Source organism: Hyperoodon ampullatus (genome assembly GCF_949752795.1).
Source record: "Hyperoodon ampullatus genome assembly, chromosome: 12".
In the NCBI taxonomy this organism is placed as follows: Eukaryota; Metazoa; Chordata; class Mammalia; order Artiodactyla; family Ziphiidae; genus Hyperoodon; species Hyperoodon ampullatus.
The window spans coordinates 87219044-87226091 of NC_136925.1; positions in this window are offsets into that span (position 1 = coordinate 87219044).

The following is a 7048-nucleotide window of genomic DNA, read 5'->3' on the forward strand; positions in this document are numbered from 1 at the left end:
GGGTAAATCCCAGGTGAGCACATTGGCTGGGATGTAATTTAAGGATGAAAAGGTGTGTCACTTCTGGTCTCTCCCTTACTCCTTGAGGGTTATAATGTTAAAAGGATGTTAGAGCCACTAAATACTTGCCCAGCAAGTCCCAGCTGGAGAAGTAAAGCTCAGGGTCAGCTGGGCCTTCTGGTCTACCCAGTCACGTGGCTCCGAGCAAACCACACAGCTGGCAAGTAACAGCACGTGCAGGACCATGACCCGGTAGAAGGGTGCAGGGCCATTCAGTGCAGTGACTGTCTGGGGAGCAAAATACCGCAATTGTAGCCTCAGCCCAACTCGACAGATGTGGGCTTTGAAATTCAGGTCACAATTCCCAGCACCGAGATTAAGAAGTCCAGCCTGTGGCTCTGTGTTTCCGCATCCTGGCCCACCTCCTCCCTCTGCTCCAGCCTTGGCTGTGGTGGGAGGGGCCCCCAGGCTGAGCTGGGTTTCCACGGAGGTGCAACGGCTCACAGCACTCGGCTCTGGACACTTGCAAGAACACATTACGTAACGTCCACGGCAGAAGAGCAAGGACACCCAGTGGTCTTGAACTCCTGAAGGTCTTTGGGGAGGTCTGGAGAGAGATTTAATTTTTTTCTGTTCTGGAAACCACAGACACAGGGCAGGAACCAAACAGAATGTGGAAGCAGATAGAAGAGAGACATCTGGGACTTGGGCAAGATCGCTCGTGACCTGGGACGTCCCCGAGGGCCTCCCGACCCTGACCTCACACCTCACATGGGAGCATTTAAGCGTTGTCTCCTCTGATGGGCAGGAAGAGGGAGGGGCCACATTTCTCCTGCTCACATGTGTCCGCAGCCTGGGGCTCACCACCCCTCACCCCAGCAGGCACTCCGTGAACTGCTGTTGAATAAACGAATTAACAAGTGAAGACGACACCGGGTGGGAAGCACAGGAGTTGCAGAGGACAGGGTGACAGACCCGCCCTGGGAAAACGTCCATCACCATAAGTAAGGAGCCTGCAAACCACCCATCACAGAAATGTAAAACACAACTCCACGCGTATCCAATGTACATTTTATCCCTCCAGAGTTCATGCATTCTTTTCCTTAGGACAGATGGGACACTCTGGCAAAATAATTTCTGTCCAGCAAGCTACTAGGAATCCTGGTGACTCTCGGTCTGAGGTTTCTGGAGGGACCTTTCACACGGCCTCTCGGTCATTCCCCACAGAATGTGCTGTGGCCCCTGACACCCACCCAGCCATGGCCTCACGCCCTCCTTCCACTCCACAAGCTCCGTGAATGGTCCTGAACCCCTGCAGTGGACGACCGTTCACTCGAGTGCCGGGTCCAGCTCTGCCCTGACCGGCCTCCTCCTGCCCCAGGCCTGGTCCTCCTGCTTCTCCCCTCACTACCTCTCCTCCGTGTCACCTGCTCCCATAGGCACTGCCAGCCCGCAACCTCCAGCGGAGGAGGAGATCAAATCGATGCCCTGTGACGACTAGAGGGATGGGATAGGGAGGGTGGGAGGGAGGGGCTGTGGGGATATATGTACACATATAGCGGGTTCAGTTTGTTGTACAGCAGAAACTAACACACCATTGTGAAGCATTTATACTCCAATAAAGATGTGGGGAAAAAAAAAAAAGTCCCCCAGGAGTGGAGAAGTGCAGTTACTGGGGTCTCTTTCTGAGCCCACCCTTTGCCCACCAAGCAGGTGACAGGGCCCTGACAGTGGGGAGAGTGACGGCCGAGGCAGAGGGTCGGTCTGAGTGTCAGCCAGGCCGTGGCCTTGTGGGGTCTCTGGCGTGATGCGCGTCCCCTCTCACGACTCACAAATATGACAGCCCCCCTTCACTGGCATCTCACTGGGGCAAAGTCAACAGAAGGTGGCACATTGGCTGAGACCCAAGGGGCACTAACGTCCATTGTGTTGAAATATGGAAATTTTCATTCCCAGAAATTCTGCTCCCTGGTTCTCCTGCTCATGGGGATTCCAGTGATCAACCAGAGAGGGGTGGGCTCTAGGTGCGCGGGCGTCAGTAGTTGTGGCTCATGGGCTCTAGAGCGCAGGCTCAGAAGTTGTGGCGCACGGGCTTAGTTGCTCCATGGCATGTGGGATCTTCCTGGACCAGGGCCTGAACCCGTGTCCCCTGCATTGGCAGGCAGATTCTTAACCACTGGACCACCAGGGAAGCCCCAACAAATTAGTTTTAAAAGGTGTTATCACGACATCACAAAAATCCTGAAATAGAAACGCCCTGTCACTCCACAGGAAGAGGCATCTCCACGGCCTTAGAGGCCTCACTCAGCTGGACCTCTGCTCGCTGGGGAGACACCTGAGACAGCCTTGGTTAATTTAACCCTCGGCCAAGGTGTTGGCCAGTCTTCTGGGTGGGTTTGCAAGGCAGATGATGGGATAGAGTTATTGAACATCAGCTGTTAGAATCCTTTCTTACTAAACAGACATCATCCTCTTTCGTCTCACTGCTCACATTTTAATCTTCAATAAGAACTTCCGTACAAAAACATGCACATGCACGGACTCTATAGATTGTAAAAATGCAAACACTGTGATGCTTTAAAAGGTGGTACAAACCTCCCTCCCTCCCTCCCCCCTCCCTCCTTTTCACTGTCTTCCCTCTGGGGTGTTGGGGCCCCAGTGACGAGGACCTGTAGTGAGGGGACAGGAGGACCACAGAGGCCCAACCTGGGGTGTCAGAGCTCATGTGTGGGCAGCAGGGTCAGGAGATGGGTTGATCATAAAGGTAAAGACGTTGAGGATTGGGCTTCCCTGGTGGCGCAGTGGTTGAGAGTCTGCCTGCCGATGCAGGGGACACGGGTTCATGCCCGGGTCTGGGAAGATCCCACATGCCGTGGAGCGGCTGGGCCCGTGAGCCATGGCCGCTGAGCCTGCGCGTCCAGAGCCTGTGCTCCGCAGCGGGAGAGGCCACAACAGTGAGAGGCCCGCGTACCGCAAAAAAAAAAAAAAAAAAAAGATGTTGAGGATCTTGGGAGCCGGGTTTGCCGGTATCAGAGAAAGTTACAAATATGGAAAAGGAAAAAACTACAGTAAGCTCTCCAGCATTCGACTGGAATTGGAGGTGTTGGTGTGAACTCATGGTTTGCCATAGACATGGATCAATACAGAAGTATGTGTAGATGTTAACGGTAGAAGGTATCTTTCCTTTGGAGATAAGGCTGGTTCCAGCGTTGGAAGGTACGACGCAACCCTGAGACGCATGTTGTACCAGAAGGTCAGGAAATGCTCAACTGAGGACAAAGACGCCTGGAGCGAACAGGACCAGCCCACAGGCTCCCGCCAGCCAAACTGTGGGCTGTCGAGCGTCAGAACAAATAACAGAAGGAATGGATTGTTACTCAAGGAGTAAAATAGGAGCCTTGAGCCCACAGTGACTTCAATTACTAAATAGAAACTATGATAAGAAACGGGATATTAACGTAACTCCAAATCTGTCCACACACAAAACAGTTTTTAATTACAAAGAAGGAACTTGGCACCTGCGGGGATGCTGACAGGCACCCACCTGACGGGTCACATAGGAACCAGGCGCCAGCTGAGCGGGGACCGCGGAGACCCGGCAGGCGTGACAAAGACGCGTGACCCAAGGAAACATCAGACAAAGCCACGCGGGGGACAGCCTACAAGATACCTGCCTCTGAGTTCACAGGTGCCAAGACCATGAGAGGCACCTTAGTCCTGGGGAATGGCCCAGACTGAAGCCGACGGTGGCCACTAAGTGTGAGGAGGGGGTCCTGGGCGATGCTTTGCTCCAAAGGTGATGTCGGGACCATCAGTGGAGGTGATGTCGGGACCATCAGTGGAGGTGGCGTGAGGTCTATGGATTGGGCAGCGGTGGGGCATCAGGGGCACTGTCTGGATCCAGGCGGCTGGGTTGTGAGTGTGGAAGAGAATGTCCTTCTTTGTAGAAAATGCACAGTAAATGTTTGGGGATGATGTGCGTCGTGGCAGCAACTTACTCTCAAAGCCTTCAGGGGGGAAAGCATTCTTTGCACCATTCTTGCAACTTTCCTGAATACTTAAAACTCGTTAAAAAGAGGAAGAGGTATGGTGTCAGGTGGCCACGTGTCCCTGAGTGACTAAGGGGCAGGACCAGGAGGGAGGGCCACTGGTCACCACATACTTTGGCCCCACGTTTTGCCTGTTTCCACCTATTCTGTTCATGTTGGTAGTAACATCCATGTATTAGGGTCCCCAGAGAAACCTGCAGGTTTACAGGATAGAGATACATGTAAGAGGGGATTTATTGTAGGAAGCGCCTCATGCAGTTATGGAGACCAAAAGTCCCACAGTCGACCATGAGAAAGCTGGAGACCCAGGAAAGCCCATGGTGTAATTCAGGCTGAGGTCGAAGGCCTGAGAACCGGGGGCTCCCATGTCCAAGGGCAGGAAAAGGTGGACATCCCAGCTTCAGCGGGAGAAGAATTCGCCCCTCTTAACCTGTTTGTTTCATCCGGGCCCACCTCACGCTACTGAATCACATGCTCTTCTCTTCTGGAAACCCCTCACAGACATAACCAGAAGCCTGGGCACCCTTAGCCCGGTCAAGCTGACACAAAGCATTGAGCATCCCAGTCTGTATCTGCACATGCTCATTCTTTCTTGGAAGTGGGGACCCTGCAGGAAGCCCGGCATGAAAGCGTGAGATGATCTCTTCATCTGCCCTACAAAGGAGAACATCAGCAAAACAGCCAGCTCAGAGAGAGACCCAGGAGCTCAGCTGGTGGGGGCCTTGCATGTGTCAAACAGGCAATGCGTAACCCAAAGTGTATACATTAGCCAGGGTTCTCCAGAGACCAACGTGTGTGTGTGTGTGTGTGTGTGTGTGTGTGTGTGTGTGTGTGTGTGTGTGTAGAGAAAGAGAGAGATTTTAGTTTAAGGATTGGCTCACATGGTGATGGAAGCAGGCCAGCCCCAAACCGGCAGTCCAAGACTGAAGTCTGCTGCAGAGTCCCCTCTTGCTCAGGGAGGTCAGGCTTTGCTCTATCCAGGCCTTCAGCTAGTTGGCTGAGGGCCACCCGCAGTGGGAGCACCATCTGCTTTACTCCAAGTCCACCCCTTTAAAAGTTAATCTCATCTAAAAACACCCTTGCAGAAATATCCAGAAAAATGTCTGACCACATATCTAGGCCTTGTGGCCTGGCCCAGCTGACACAATAAATGAACCATCACAGTGGATCAAGACATTGACCACAAAGACCAAAAGGAAAGCAAAATAAATTTTCAATTCTCCTAGGCTGTCTTTTCATGATATAGTTTCATTATTTTAATACAAATGGGGTAAACTGCCTGAACTTCATGGCTACGGCCCGAGTGCGGTGACATATTCAAACATCCATGTCCCTGTTCCCCTGCGCTACCAGTGTGATGGATAGCATAGTGGCCCCCTGCAGCATTAAAGACAACACAAGGGCAGACCCATCCTGAGCTCAGCAGAGTGAGTGACCCGTCTGTGGAATTTACAAGGCTGGCAGACTCTTTCCTAGAGAGACTGTCAACCACAGAAAGTCCCTGGTGAGACATGAATCCCAGCAGACAGGGAGGATGGCAGAGGAGAGCTCACGGATCGTGGGCTGATCACCCAGCCGTTCCTGCAAACTAAGAAGTGACAGCAACGCCAACAGCAAAGCCGAGCGAAGAGGAATCAACAACTAATTTTATCATAGCAAGCCACACTCACCTGCCATCTGCCTGGCCGTCACAACCTCGGGAAGTTACCATTCGAATCTTCTGATCGACAAACATGGTCGTGCCGCCCTCCTCAAAGCTGGCCGGACTGGGTACAACTCAGAGGTGAGAGACCCGGGACTGGGGTGTGAGGCTGATAGGACACAATCTGGAAAACGCTTTGCTTCCAAAAAGGCTCAGATCGTCTTCAGGGCTCTTGTCCCCAGAACCCAAGGTGTCAGTGAACCTGTCATCGTGCTTCCCACAAAAAAAGGAGGCACCCAGGCCACCCAGTCCTCCTGAGACTCAGAGCCCTCGAGGCTGTGCGGGCTGCAGGTGACACGTGTGGAACAGACGTCGCAGGCCCGAGTCAGCGCCACCCTCTGCTCCAGCGAAGAACTCGGGGAAAAGGCGTCACCACAAAACCAGCCGCCCCTGAGGTAAAGCGCTCCCGCCATCAGCGGGGCCGAGAGCAGCCTGCTGTCTCCGGACAGGACGCCACCCCGGTGTCACTGCATCATCAGAGCCGCCGGGGGCACAGGTGGTCAGAGCGCCCCTGCCCGGACGTCCACAGAGCCATTTGAGGAGGGGTCCGGGGGTCTGTGTCCGCAGAACCCCAGCAGGGTTGTTCTGCTGACCCCCGACCTCTGGGGGCCTGGACGGCCCTGCCCCGGCCAGCGGGCCCCCCGGCCCCAGGGCAGCCTCCACCAAGTCCAGAGACTCCTCGGCGTGCAGCAGGGCCCAAGGGAGAGGGAGACACACGCAAGGCCACACCGCGGGCCTCTACCAGTTAAAGAACGTTGGAGACACCCCTGTAGAAACTCAGCAGAAACTCCGATCGAATAAAGCTGGGCGGCCAGAGAGGGAGCCTTGTGCCCTGTGACCTTGGCGGAGCCCGACGGGAAGAGAAGGACTCGGCCAATGACCGTGCGCACCGTGAGTGCAGCCCTCCCACCACTTCCTCTTCCTCCCAAACGCTCTCCATCCGCTGCCTCTCGGAGACTCGCACAGGCTTGCGCCCCCGCCCCCGCGTGGCGATTCTCTGCTGATCCCAAGAAACCCATCTTTTTTTCTTTTTTTTAAATTTATTTATTTTTGGCTGCGTGGTGTCTTCGTTGCTGCACACGGACTTTCTCTAGTTGTGGTGGGCGGGGGCCACTCCTCGTTGCGGTGCCTGGATCTCTCACTGCAGTGGCCTCACCTGCCGCGGAGCACGGGCTCCAGGTGCACAGGCTTCAGTAGTTGTGTCTCGCGGGCTCCAGAGCGCAGGCCCAGCAGCCGTGGCTCACGGGCCCAGCTGCTCCCCGGCACGCGGGATCCTCCCGGACCAGGGCTCGAACCC